This window comes from Manis javanica, chromosome 12 (assembly GCF_040802235.1).
Source record: "Manis javanica isolate MJ-LG chromosome 12, MJ_LKY, whole genome shotgun sequence".
Lineage (NCBI taxonomy): Eukaryota > Metazoa > Chordata > Mammalia > Pholidota > Manidae > Manis > Manis javanica.
In genome coordinates, this window is record NC_133167.1 from 27,956,523 (window position 1) to 27,971,229 (window position 14,707).

At 38.7% G+C, this 14,707-nt stretch overlaps 1 protein-coding gene across 6 annotated transcripts in view; it reads left to right on the forward strand.

Moving 5' to 3' along the window:
* The first annotated feature begins 1,300 nt into the window (after positions 1-1,300).
* Positions 1,301-14,707, forward strand: part of CMKLR2 (chemerin chemokine-like receptor 2) — a 56,076-nt gene continuing 42,669 nt past the window's right edge. For 5 of the 6 annotated variants that reach the window (XM_073218303.1, XM_073218300.1, XM_037009275.2 and 2 more), the window contains exons 1-3: positions 1,301-1,500; positions 2,820-3,008; positions 5,097-5,249. The gene's annotated coding sequence lies outside the window, so the exon portion shown is untranslated. The remainder of the gene's footprint in view (positions 1,501-2,819; positions 3,009-5,096; positions 5,250-14,707) is intronic. The other variant, XM_073218301.1, reaches the window with a different exon arrangement.

The window sequence follows — 14,707 nt, forward strand, 5'->3', positions numbered from 1 at the left end:
GGACAGATGGCTCCCCATTGCACCTTCTTGGTACACCACTGTTCATAATTAAGCTAGTTAAAGTTGATTTTGTTAATTTAATCATATTTTATAATGCATTCGGGTTTTACTAGGAAAACATAGAGGATTCACTTTTTAAAATAGGTGAGGGGGATAAAAAGGCACAAAACCTCAGTTACATATATGTTAGTCCTAAGATTGTACATCAATGATACTTTAAAAGGATACACAGCGAAAAAAAAAAAAAAAAGGAAGAAATGCAGTTCCTAAATGTGTTGTCTCACTCCAAAAATGATTATATATATATAAAAGTTAGCCACAGGGATGAAAGAACAGCAGAGAATATAGTCAATAATATTGTCATGTTTATATTGGCAGATAGTAAACTTGTTGGGATGAACATTTAATAATGGAGATAATCATAGTAATCACACTTATGGGGGTGAGCATTTAATAATGCAGATAATCGCTGAATCAGTATATTGTACACCTGAAATCAATATAATATTGTATATCAACTATACTTCAATAAAAAAATATTTCAAAAGCTTCAAACCTAAAATTGTGAAATAAATGTGATTGCCCAATTGTTACCAGCTCTGTGCACTCAAGTTTCCTACACTGAAGAAAGTTAACAGGAAAAGATTTTTATAGGGACACAAAGGTCTAAAAGGGCAAATTCCTGGACGGCCCAGCAAGATGTCGTCGGAGGGAGGGGGGCAGAGGAGAAAGGTGTGGGACTGCGAAGCAATGCCCTGCCAAAAGTGGGCGGGCGGGAGGGTCCTGGGGGCAGCCACTTCTCGGCCTCCTCCGACTGTATCCATTTGTGATGCAGGCCCATTGTGACCCAGATCTGTCCATTTTTTCCTTGGGGAAACAATAATCTGAATGGCTGTGTAAGATCTCCTGATTTTTAAATGATGGAAATTAATTCAAACTCCAGGAAACACAGCTCAATGCAAACAAATCACAGCTGTGGCTGCAATACGCCCCCGGGCCACCAATTTCTTACTGAAAAATCCAAGGAGTGGTTAAATCTGTTAAAGTTGAGAGAATATGCTCTCTTCTCCAATCCTTCTTCTTTCCCTAAATGTGACATTTTAGAAAAATCCAAATACTTACATCATATCCATAATCTGCAGTTTAACGAGAAAAGTAGTGCAATTAGGGCAAATCATTGGGAGTGGCCTGAACTCCCAGAACAGTCCTTTCTCTTGAATCTGAACCAACTATGGTGTCACCCAGATGTCTGTTGACTAAGTGATACACAACAGATTTATTTAACCACTGGCAACCCACATTTCTTTTTCCAAGGCAGCAAGTTAAAAGATTATTTACCTCCCTTGGTTACAAGAAGAGGAAATACTTTTTTCAAGACTCAGGGTAGCTGCAACCAGTTCTCCCACAAAAATTATTAACCATCAAGATTCAGAGCACAGAGCCCTGAAGCCTTTCCTGCACGCTTCCCTGCAGCTGCGCAGCATAGGCACCTTCTGAAAGGTGAGTGTTTACTTTGCCCTCTGAAAGCTTCAGGCCCTGAGTATCTGAGATTTGCAGGGAAGAAAATCAACCTAAATCCTTGTATGTAGCTTTCATTTGGTTTGGCATTTGGCATATTAAAAGAGAAGGTTTATTCAAATTAGAGATAACAATAGGAGTCTGTCCCCACATTTCCGCAGGTCATTAGAGCTTTGTGTATCTGAATTAAAAAGATGTATAGCTAAATCCTCTAACAGACTTCCTGAGTACCCTCATGTCAGTTCCTGCAGTGGCCCTACAGGATTAACAACAAGACCTCGGAGAAGGCTTTGTCTTCAGTGGCCTTTGGGAATTCTTTGGTTTAGGTGGTTGGAGAGCTGCCCTGTATGGTAAGGTTGGCAAGGCCCCTCAGTGTGACCCCCCCAGAGCCACGAAGTCTGTGACTGAGTCCATTTCAGTGCCTAGGAAAAGCGTGCCATGGTTCCCGCTTCACTGTTCAACCCAATTTACGGCTCCGAAGTCTAATCTCTGACCCTTCCTACCGTGAAGAAACAAGCCTAAGAAGGGCCAGTAGAACAAGAGGAAAACAACTGAAAAGAAGTGAAGTCTTTCTGTTTTTCACAGAGCAGCTTCTTAAAAGAAAATGTCCACTTATATCGTGTTAGGTGTTTTCCAGTGGTTATGTTCCACTGGAAAATTAAGTGGCTTAATTTTTAAAAAAAACAATAACAGAAAGATCAGTAATGATTAACAAAAATCAGTATGACCCTATCATATTCTTCCAAATGTCTATTTCTGATCTTTCTATCATCAGAGCATTTAGGTGTCTGGGGCAAATTTGCTTCAAGGAAAGAATAACAATATCCTTGACCATAGCAAAAGATGGAGGTCAAAATGCTGACTCCAATTTTTTCAGGTGGATTTGGGGTCGGGAGGGGTGATGACCATCGTAAAATTGTCCATTCCACTCTATTAGGACTTCACTGGCTTGACACAAAATTCCTCCTCTAAAATGCACCTCTTCCAAAGAACAGATCCAACAGTTAAATTTTAAGCATCAGTGCAGAGAAGCTATTTCTAGGGTAAGAGATATCCTGTTCCCCAAAACAATATGATAGAGGCACTGTTATCTTCTCGTTTGAGCCCAGTTGAACCTACAGACCTGCTCATGCACATATACGCCTCTTGAGAGACCCTTTGAAATCCAGACCACAAGAGGCTTCAGGGAACTTGCAGAGATGTAGAAAGTGGTGGAACGATCTTAAATCCTTTTACCTGGCAGAAGTTATTCCTGCCTCTTCCTCCCATTCACTCAATTCTGGAAACATCTGTTCTTATAGACAGATTAATGGTGAAGTCTCTACAGACAGGAGTTTGGAGTCAGAATGCCTGGAACTGAACCCCAACTCTGCAACTGACAGTAGAGGCTCTTTTGAAAGATCTCCAACGAACTAACTCACCAGCTTAACCAGTGCGCCCAACAGCCTGGCTGATGTCCAGTTGCACCTATTGAATATCTGGGGTGGCAGGTAAGTTATCGCTAGCACATCTGAGCACTTCAGCTTCAACTGCTTTTGAATAATGGATCAACGAGATGGCATGCCTTAGAATGTGTGAGAGGAGTTCCTCAAATGCCTGGCAAACTGTAGGGCTCATTAGCCTAGATTTTGTTTACTGTTCTTGAGTTTTTTGGACCAGTTTCAAAGCTAAGTAAGCATATGTTTCAATTCTGTTGATTCCGAGGGTAGCTAAAACATAAAAATGAAATGCTTACACTTTCCTGGGTTTATGTTATGCACTAGACTTGGTACATAGTAAGTGCTTGTTAAACGTCATGTCTTCTTTCTCTATCCTTTGCTGCTCAGTGCTTCCCGCTCTACCACCAAAAAATCAACTCAAAACCATGTAACTGAACTAACTGAAATTCTCTCCAGAATGTCTTGTGGATGAAATTGCTTTTGTGATTATAGAAGACAGCATCTAACTATTAAATACTAATATTATTGACGCAGAGAACTGGTGACTCGAGGAGAGTCTCCGGCAGAGAGCCCCACTACTCCCTCCTCAATGACCACATCTACACTCAGGTAACACTGCAAATATGCCAGAATGAGCACTGGTGGGTATTTCTGTGGAACAAAGGGATTGAGCAGATACGGGAGAAGTACTCCTTCTAGGTTGAGGGATATTTGTCGTTTGAAAAGCATACCCACCCCATCCCCCAAGGTCATTCTGGTACGTTCCCACCCCATCCTCACCCCCTATAGTGAGGATTATGCTTTAGATTTTGTAGACTTGGTCTTGCAGGGCAAGAACAATGATTTTCCTTCTGCCTTTCATTGTTCTTGGCTAAAACCGTTCTGTAAAAAAGATTAACAATAGAAGAAAAGAACGATTTTAATTCCGTACATATAGTGCTCCACAAAGGAGGCTCAAAAGGTGGCCGGAAGACTGAGAACTATATACCATCCTAAACTAAGAAAAGAGATTACAGCTCTAGGGCATAAGCGGGGAAGGCAATTCACTGGAAGGTGAGGAACTGTTTGGTAAACAAAGATGGCCCTGCCAGGCACCTAAATATCCCAGGTGAAAAAGTTCTCTCCGGTACTAACTCACTTCCTGATACAGGTCTCCTTTCAAATGTAAATATACTTTATAAATGTAGATTTCTTTTACAAAAGGGGTAACTTCTGCTTTTAGAGTTTCTTTAGTGCCTAAAGTTTCTTAAAAATATTCAGTTCAAAATAATCCTTAAGCCACCTTTAGGGTGGCACATTCCCCCCCTTCAGTCTTTCACAACAGTCAAATACAAAATCATGTGCTTCTCTGGGATTCCACTGACCAGCGTTCAATTAGCAGCCTAACAATGTTTTATGACCTAATAATGTTCAATTTCCAATTATCACATGGTCAACTTGATGTTAGACCTTACAAAAATCAAGTTAGCTCTGCAGAGGGAAGTTAACCATATCAAGGCATGCTTACCTTTAAATTCTTCATTTCTCATCCTGTGAATGTCTGAATTCTGAGTCCTGCCTCAGGTACACAGATGTGCCCACATCTGCCTGGAGCACAAATGAGAGGAGGAATAAAAATCAAGCCTGTAATTTCCTCAGAGCCTGGAAAATTCCCTCTCAACCTCCCTAAGTAAAGAAATCAAAACTGAAAGACATACTTAAGTAATATGTGATTCAATTCTTCACTATCAGAAATATGCTGAAATGCAGTAAAAGAAATGTCTGTCCTAATGAGCCCTACAGTTTGCTGTGCAATTGAAGAGCTCTCCTTTCACATTCTAAAGGTTCTTTTCATTCCACCCTTGGAATGAAATTTAACTTGACTTTTCATAAGCAAAAAGCCCACCCAAACAAAGGAGGGGTTGGTGCCTCCCACTTCGCGGCTTTTTTCAGCCTGTAGCACCGCAGGCAATAACAGTGATTTCCATTCAAAAAACAAACCTCAGTTACACTCACGTGCATGCTGTGCAAAAGAATTAATTTGTGCAGTATGTTCGCTGCTTACTTTTCTCCTGGAATATATGATGAATTTTTATGGAGGGTGGTGGAGGAAGGGAAGAACCACATTCAAATGAAACCCAACATCATTCTCCTCTACAGTGTCATTTCAAAAGCCAGACAAAAGCCAAAAGTGGAGGCTGGGAAAAGAGTGTACCACGAAGCCGCTCTGAAAACCACCCTCCATTTCATTCTGAAGCGGAAAGGTTACTCCCAGACATCACAATAGCTCCTCTCCTGACAGTAAATTAACTGGTAAGTGCTTTCTTATTTGTTTTCCTCAAACTGACACATTTGCAGCTGACCTGATGAGGATTCCTGCAGATGATTTATTTACAGAACAGAATTGTTACTAACTACCAACTGGCCAAAAAGAAAAAGGACTCCTGATAGTTTACAAAAAGCTCTGTGTGCAAATTCATATTTTTGGTCCTGCCAAAAACATTCAGAAAGGATTATAACAGGGTTTGCCACGGCTGCTGATTAAATCTAAAACACCGAGAGAACAGAAGGAATTGCTGGGGTGGGTGAGTGGGAGGGCACAAAGAACTTTCAGTAATTTCCTCAGCTTTTACCTAGAAAATTATAGCTCATAAATGTGGATTTTAAGTGGCTATGACTCAGAATATAATCAAATAATCAAATATCCTTTGTGGAAAGCCCACTGTAGAGAAATCTAGTAGGAGAAAATGGTACTCTGAGATGAAAATGGATTTTGCCCTCTTTAGATTACAAGGTAGGAAAAAGTTCTGAATTGAGTTATATAATGTGGTTCGGTTGTTTTTTCCTCTTTTTAAGATGAATAGCTGGTGGTTCTTCAAAACAAACATTTCTTTTTTGTTGCTGCCTTTTTGAAATCTCATAATCAATTGCCTGTTAGAATAATTGGTACTTGGGCTCTCCTAATGAAGTACAAATGGCTAAACGCAGGGAAGCAGCTGGGAGAAAAGGTTCAGCTCATGCAATTGCTCCTTTGGTAGTCGGGTACCTGTGAGCACCTATTGCTTTTTGCCTGATGGTTTATCCTTCCTCCAAATGAAAGCTAATGAAAATGAAATGAAGGGTTGATAAAAACTTTTCATAAGCAATTACTCTCCTAAATTGGCCCTTTTCACTTGAGCTCATTCCCCAGGTTTCCACAAACTTGTTGCTAAATTAATCCTGTAGTATTTTTTGTCTTGTAGGGGGTAAAAGGCCAAAGGACCTTTCTCGAGGTCTCAAATTACCTAGTTCAAGTAATTCCTCTTACTGAGTAAACCTCATCAGGCTGCACATCTTCCAGACACGAAATGGTTTTTAAGTGTTTTCATGGTGTTTATGATTTTACTGAGACTTAAGTCATTTAGTTTATAAAAAATGTACATTTTCTGTTTCATTACCACTAATTGTCATCTTGAGATGTATAACCCAATATTCCATTTTCAAAGGGTACAGCACTTGGAGCTAGCCTAGGAAGTAACTTTAAAAGGAAAAAAGCCTTATGTTCAAAGATTTTTCTTCCAAATTATTTATAATTTTAAAAAAATCAAGAGAAATCTAAATATTCAACAGTAAGAGTCTAGTTAGGGAACTTCTTAGATATCAGCTCAATGAAATATTTTGCAGTCAATAGGAAATCATAATTTGGAGAGTTGTGTAGCATCATGGATAGATGCTTATAATGTCAACAATGATTATATTTATGTGAAAAGTAAATGAAGAAAATTTACAAAACTGAAAATAGCTGAGTTAAGCTGGTAGTGAGCTTATGGTGTGCTACTTGTGTGTAAGGAAGGAAAATTTTTTCCTCCACCCTCTTAGGTTGTGTTCTGGAAGGCCTGTGAGTTAAACTGACAAAAGACACATTAGCAAGAGAAAACACAAAATTTAGTCACATATTTTTATTAGCATACATAGGGGAGGTCACAGAATAATGTGACTCAAAGGGATGGGTAGAATTTGAGGTTTTTACACCATGCTGGCTGATAAAGGGAAGGGGGAAAGGGCCATTACTGGAAAACAACTAACTTCTGAAGGGGAAGGGGAGAATGGGTTCTTACTGGGAAAACAAATGGCTTTTTAGAAAGACAAATGGGCTCTTAGGAGAATAAAAGGACAACATGGTAGTTTTTATGTTAACATCTGTTTAACTGTCGTATGTAGACTTCTCATCTGTGATATGAGTCAGTCTTCCCTGGTTGCTCCTTTGGGAGAGGATATATGACAACTGAGTTCTTTTGGGACCTCAAATGCCTCTGCTCAAAATTTTTAGGCGGATAAGATATCAGGAACTCAGGTGCTTTTGTTCAAAATAAGTTTCGTGCCACAGTAGAATATGCTGGTTCCCTTCAGGTGATACATCCCTACTTTTTTCCCCCTAACTTTCTCTAGTATTTCATTACTTTTGTAATTTAAAAACCTTATAATATTGAAAATTTCCATCTACTTTTTTCAAGTCACTACTTTCAATAGTTAAACCCTTCAGTCTTGTGGGGGCTCCTTAGTTCTAATTCACCTGCCTTCTTTGGTGGCATTAACTTTAGGTAAGGTTTCTGCCTCATAAAACTCTTAATGAAAGGAGAAAAGGCCAAGAGCACAATAAAAACTGATAGCATAAATATTTAAAAGGTGGAAAAACATAACTAGTTAGATGAAGATTACTAACCTAGCATTCTCTTAAATTGGACAGTTTCCAAATACGCCTCATATCTATGATTGTACGATATCTTTATACTTGTTATTTTGATTTTTCCTGTCACCCCAAAGCTCCAATCCTAACTCTGTCCCTAACTTGTTTCTAATATAGCTTGAGGCAGAGCAATTTCTCTGGACCTCACTTTCCTCTAAAATAAGTCTAATGCGCTAGGTTCCTTCCAGCAATCCAACCCCTTCCCCCCTTTTTAACCTCTGCTGGTTAAGTCATTGCTCTGTGTGATGTGTGTAATGGGTACTTAGCACATATAGTGGGTACCTAATAAATATTGGTGAGAAAGTCTCTTACTCAGATTCTCTTCTTTAATATTCTTCAATTATCACAGTATGTTCCAAGTATTCCATTAATGAGCAAATAATTGGAAAAGTGCCCATCATTGTTAAAGAAAATGTGTCCGTAGGAACAAAGTATACATGATTCAAGTACAAATTTTTTGCTAGAAATTATACAGTCCTCCTTCCATTCAAGTGAAGATATTGGGCAGGGATTAAATGGGTGAGGTGGTGGGGAGGGAGGGGGCTCTATTTTTGTCTGTGGAAGAATTTCTCTTTTAAGCAAACTGACTTAAGGGAGAGCCAATCATCCACCCTTGATCTCTTTGGCACCTTGTTCAGCAGACACAGCCGACTAGCCCACGTGAACTTGAGTGTATGAGACACTGCATACAACAACGCTCTATAAGAGGCATGCTAATAAAGACTTGGTTTGTGATAAAGGAATTTATCAAATCAAATAAATAAGCTATGTCAGGGCTTTTTGAATGGTTTAACTTTTATATTGTGTTCTTTTACTCTCAGTTTTCACCTGCATGTTCAGGCAAAGGAAAATGAAAGTTGGAAATTTTGGTTATTTATTTGGGAGTCTGCTATGTTCCATTTTTGGGGGGAGAAGGGTGGTTATTTGTTTACCATGAACTAAGAGAGGCCACCTGTCCATGTCACATGCAGTCAAGCAAATATTGACTGAACTCTCAGCTGGTGTGATAGAAGACACAAATATTTTAATGGAAAGATCTCACCTTGGTAAGCTTCGAGTTAGTTGTGCTGCCAGGCAGACAGAGTTAAGTTGTTAAACTAAAAAGTTTTAAAAGTGTGTCCTACCTACAGAATAGAGGTCAGAAAAGGGGGGATGAATGAGAAAGGAAGTGTGCAAGTTAACAGAGGAGGTGAGGCAGAGAAGTGGGTACTGGTGTCGTCCCTCATGAGTTAAAATGAGATGAAAGAATTTGGATTTGATGAGCAACTGATGGGGTGAACCCACCAGAAGTCTTCCTTGGCTTGAGGAGCCTTGTGGAAGCCTGGGCCTGTAGAAGAACTTGCTAGAAAAGAGGAGCCCAGAACAGCCTTTGACCTCTGAGAGGGAGGGGTGGGTAAGAATGCAGCGTGCAAGTGAAATGTGGAATTGTTTCCCCTAAAACATCAGTGCACGAGCAGCCCTATTTTGGGTCTCCTCTAACAAAAAAAATATAATGGAAGCCAATTCTTCAACCCACTACTCTCATTTCATCCCAAAGCTCATCCCAGCTTCAACAGGACAATGTAGCCCAGGTGCTCCGGTGGTGCACCTGATAGAGGCTTGGTGCCCTAAGAGGAGCAAACTTATATACAGACACATGTAATTCATCCTTGGAGGCCCAGAAATACTTTATTAACAAACTCTTCTCAAATGTGGTAGTAGGCAAACAGAGTGGGTACTGCATCAGCCAGTGGGGGCACCCCAGTGATTCCTAAATTAAAACTCTAAATACTGCATGATTTGTGTCCACTGCCACCTGGGGGAATTTTAATATTACAATAGAAATACATTTATATAGCACTTTACATTTTTTGCTGTGCAATTTTCAACACCACTGCTGGCCACTTTTCTCTAGAAATCCACGTCTAACTGAACTCCGCCATGGAGGTTCTCACTTTGGTCCTGGAAACCTGTAATACCAGTGTTGCTCATCTACATACAGTATTCCAGAATTTAACCAATTCCAATAATACAGCTGCACTCAAAGGAGGCAAACCCCATCCGGGACCAGGAAATTCCCAAGTGGACTTTATTTTGAGCCTAGTTTTTAAGTTGAAAACTGGAATAGGAAAAGAATTCAGGCCCACCAGTGGGTTAGGTGGACATTCTTAAAACCAAACACCAGAGGCCTCGGCATCCCTGGCAAAAAGGCATTTTCTGGATGACAAGGGTCCAAGTAAGGTGAAGCCAAGAAAGTTATTCATTTCATAGAGTTTAACACAAAGAATTCAGTAAGGAGAGGTCATAGTCTTATCTCAGGAATCATGCAGAAGCAAAGTAGATCTCATGTGTGCTTTAAGTGGCTTCCAGGGTTACTCTCTGAGGTCCTAGTTCTGTGTTTCTCTTTATGCAAAAAAGAAAAAAGGTATTAAAGAAATGTCCATGGTCAACCCAGTTAATCATGCTTTATGTCATCGGTTGCCATAGATCTCTATTCAACAGAAAGTGATCATTGCAAACACATGAAATAGCATTACACAAGTGTTTGAGGAACACTAGGGGGTGCATCAGGGCTTGGGATAAAGGCAGAGTTTGTACTGAAAAGGGAGGAGTTCATGGAGAAGGACTCTGAAAGGAGGTATGCAACTTGGCAGTTTGAAACGACAGAGAATCCAAACGAAATCTAATAAATATGTGCAGCGTTGAATTTTCATAGGAGCGAATTGTCCCTAGTGGCATGAAAAATAATTTGTTTATAAAATTAGGTCATGGGACCTAGAAGCAAGTGCTTATAGATAGACCATTTTTATTTTATTTTTGTGACATTTATTCAAAATGCTTCATATTTCATAAAACTTTCTCTTTGGTGGTTTATAATGATAACTCTATTTGAGTGGAAAAAAATCTGGTAATGGGGCATTGTGCTTAGTTATATAACTAAGAGCTGACCTAGTTTTTTTGTTAGTTTGTACCATATGAAAGTGTTATTTGACCTTGACCATTTTGACCTAACAAAATGGCAGTTTCTTATGTTTCAATATAAAATATGGATCACTAACATAATAAAAATAGTAAAATATATTTTTATATGTAGTCATATTTTTTTATTTGTATATTTTACTTACATACATTATATAGTTAACAATATTTAACACTGAAACCCCACTAAACAGACTTTAGTTCTGATGACTGAGAAAGCACTTCCTCCTTCATTCACTGAACTTTGAGCATCTATTGTGTTTCCTACACTCTGCTCTATATTTGAGATATAAGGAAAAGTAAAACATAATCCTTGCCCCTGAGGATCTTACAGGTGAGCAAGGGAGATAAACACATTAACAGATAATTATGACAGAGAGGTTGTGTACAAGAGTTAAGAAGGAAGTCCCCAAAGTCATACAAACCCAGAAGTCTTGTCTGGGCTTCACCACTTTACTAATATCCCAATGTCTTCTAGCCTCATGGAAATAATAATAGTACCTCACAGGATTGTTGTGAGAACTAAATGTGAAAATATGTATGTAAAGTTAGTTCGCATTTTATTGTATTTAACAAGTGCTCAGGAAATGTTAGGTATTCCCATAATTTGTTAAACACTATTATATAATTAGGTGTGCTTGGTATTTGTTTCCTTTTGAATGTGGTTAGGGGAACTGGTTTTAATTATAAGCAACACATGATCAGACAGCCATACAGTTTATAATGATCTAGCTTGCTCTTAATAGTAGTTTGGAGGAAAATCTCATCTTTCCCTGGAAATGGGACTTGTCAGTCAGAAGTTTTGGTCTACTTATGTGGCTGCACAAATTTAACACATCTCTCAAGAGTGAGGCTAGCTTTCCTAGGTACGCAACATTCTTTCAACAGCTTTAATAAGAAAGAGTAACTAAACACAGTAATGAATGGATTTGATGATAATTAGGAACTTAAATTCCCTTCTCAAACTCACCTTTGTGTTCTCAGACAAAAGCAAATGTTAGTTGTTGTCGAGAAGCCTGTGGACATGAATGTCTTTTATCAAAACCCACTTAATAGTCTTTCCCCCAGTCAGCACATATTATTGAGCAACAAAACTACAGCCTGCTGGAGGAGAGACATTCATCAAATAAGCATTCAGATATATAACCAAAGATTGTAAGTGAAGAATGTAGAGCAAGAACCCTATTTAGACTGGGGATAGGTTTGTGGAGGTCAGGGAAGAGTTCATTTAGGAAAGTAGCATCTAAAAATACAGCTTACCCTTTAGAAGAGCTACTTATTTTCTCTTGAATTCCAAAACCACCAGCAAGTTCAACAAATAAGAGCTTAGTCAAATCAATTGTTTGGTTACCTTATGGAAAATACCAAGTTGCTATAAATTATTTATTCTATCATCCAATTGTACTGATAATATTAAACATGACTTTTCTGTTATTCTGCCCCATATGGGCTTTCACTTCATTAACTCCATTCAAAATAAAACCATTCACCGCTGTAGTAATTTTTATCATTATTAATATGCACATAAAATGTACACTAATAAAGTTCTTCATAGGCAGTAACCAAGAGATGGGAAAAATTTAGAAGATAATAAAATTATGGTAAAACTAAGTTCTTCATACTTTGGGATAGATGCCTTGCTCTGGGACAATATTTCATGTAAAAACATGTCATTTCTGCATGGTTTGCCTTTTATTTTTTGAGAGATTGAATAGGGAAGGGGACACTTCAGCACACACTTAAACTGCTTGTCTCATAGGAGGAATTATAATCAACCACAAATACAAGTATTATTTTCAAATTTCCCCAGAAATATATTAATGACATCTCCCAAACACAAGAAGGAAAAAAAAGGATTGTAGAAAGTGCCTCTCCATTATAACTTTTACTAGAATATATACAAGAATATTCACACTCAGTTATTTCAGCCTCAAATAAACAAAAGCTTGATTTTTAGAAACCGGATCTCTTTTCCAGCCATGTCACATGGAATCTATTCAGATCCACAGAGTGCTTTTCAGTAATTTCCTAAAGAATGGCCATTTTTTACCTTCTAAATTTTTTTTAAGCTATCAGTAAATAACTTAACATCAAACTTAGGAGAATGCCCAAATAGAACTTCTTTTTGGAAGAACTGGGATTTGTCTTGTTGAGATTGTTTCAAACACAAGTGATAGGTTTTCTAGACAGTTGGATTATAGCAAGTCAGTGGGATTACAGCAAGAAGCCTAGCTATGTTGCACTGATCTTCATCACATGAAATGAACTCATCTACATGAATAATTAGATGAAAAATAAATAAAATCCTTTAGTAGAACATTATTACAGGATCAGAATGTCCTCCTTTGGAAAGGAATGAATGATCACAATGTAGCTTTACTGGGACAGCAAGAAACCATTTTTTGTTGCTCCCATTGGAATCTTTCAGCTGATATTTTCTCTTAGGATGACACATAAATCAAAATGTTATTTAAATTAATCACAGATAATACCATCAAACAAGCTCTCTGATTAGTCAGTGATCATTAAATTAGCTGGGAGCCTGGGAATTTGCTACCTTTCAACAGGCATTTGTTAGTTATGTTAATTATTTTGTAATACACCCCAATAAGAGGATCCATAAAGTAAGATACTAACAATATCCTACAGTCCTATGAGCCAGGCACTGTGCTACACACATTCATCACCTTGTACAATTCTTACAACAACCCTACAATGGTTTACGGATGGGGTTTCTCCCAGATCACAGATAAAGAAACCGAAATTGGTTGTCAGACAAAATGATATGGTACATGTGGCCACTGTCTTAGTTTTGCCATTGTAGGGGAGGGGGAAAAGGTATTTCTAGATTCTGGGCTGGAACCACTGTAACAAAAGACAGGTTAACAAGAGAAAAGCATAGAAATATTTTTTAATCTAAGTTTTACACAGTGCAGGAGACTTCCTAAGGAAATGAAGATTTGAGGAAACAGTTAAACTTGAGTGTTTGTGGATGATGATGAAAAATGGAGAATTGTGGAAAAAATGTAATAGGACAGAGGGGTGTGAGCTTAGAGTAGTAGTACAGGTATTGTTTGTTGAAATTGCTCTGAGTGCCTTGTTTTAGGTGATAAGGATGCTCCTTTCCACAGGGGGTAAGAGGGGCACCTCTCATATGAGAGTCTTAGAACCTGCCTCAGGGGAAGTCAGAGAGTCTGTCATGTGCCTGCCCTTTCTCAAAGTCTTTCAGCTTAAGATTATCAATATGCCAAGGTGCCATATTTTGGAGTAGCATTTCCTGAACACTGGCAGTCTCCTTGTTGGACTAAGAAGAAAAAAAGTGAAGTAGTACCTGCAAATAAGAAAGTGGAAACTAGAAGTGCACCAGAAACAGATGTAAGAGGAAACAGGAGATGGGAGATAGAGAAGAAAATTAGGATAGTAATAGGTGACAATGTAGCAGACACTGAACTTCACTTAATTGTCTCATTTCACCCTCAGAGCTGACCAATTAAGTGGATATAATTATTATGCCTATTTTACTGATGGACCAATTGAGGCTTAGAGCTTTTTGCTAACTTCCCAAGGCCACACAGATACATAGTAAATGGCCCTGCTGACTCTAGGGCTCCAATTCTTAGCCGTCGTAAAATACTGCCCAGAAATGCTTATGACTGTTTCTGGATTACATTGAAGCATGCAGTGAGGATGGACTGGTGGGAAAAGGGAAGTTTAACAACTGGAGAGACCAAGATGACGAGAAAGCAGACAGACATGAAAGACCAGAAAGGGGGAATGCAGAAATAAAACTCAACTTTACATAAACACCCTAGATATATTTAAATATCCCAAGGGAGAAGTGAGGCAAGGGCAGTTATAAATTAGATATAACTGGAATTTCTTTGGGGGCTGCTGTGACTTCTCTCCGTCGCACTTTGTCTGGCAGATAGTGTTCTCCGGCCAAAGAAGCCTTCTGTGCTTTCAAACTGCAGCGCTGATCAGGCAAAATGCCACAGCTAAACCAGTTATTTTGGAGTTTGAGGAATGCTAGGACATTGTCTTGGCTCTCTAACTCTGAGTAGTTGCTGCAGGCATTAGAATGACCTCA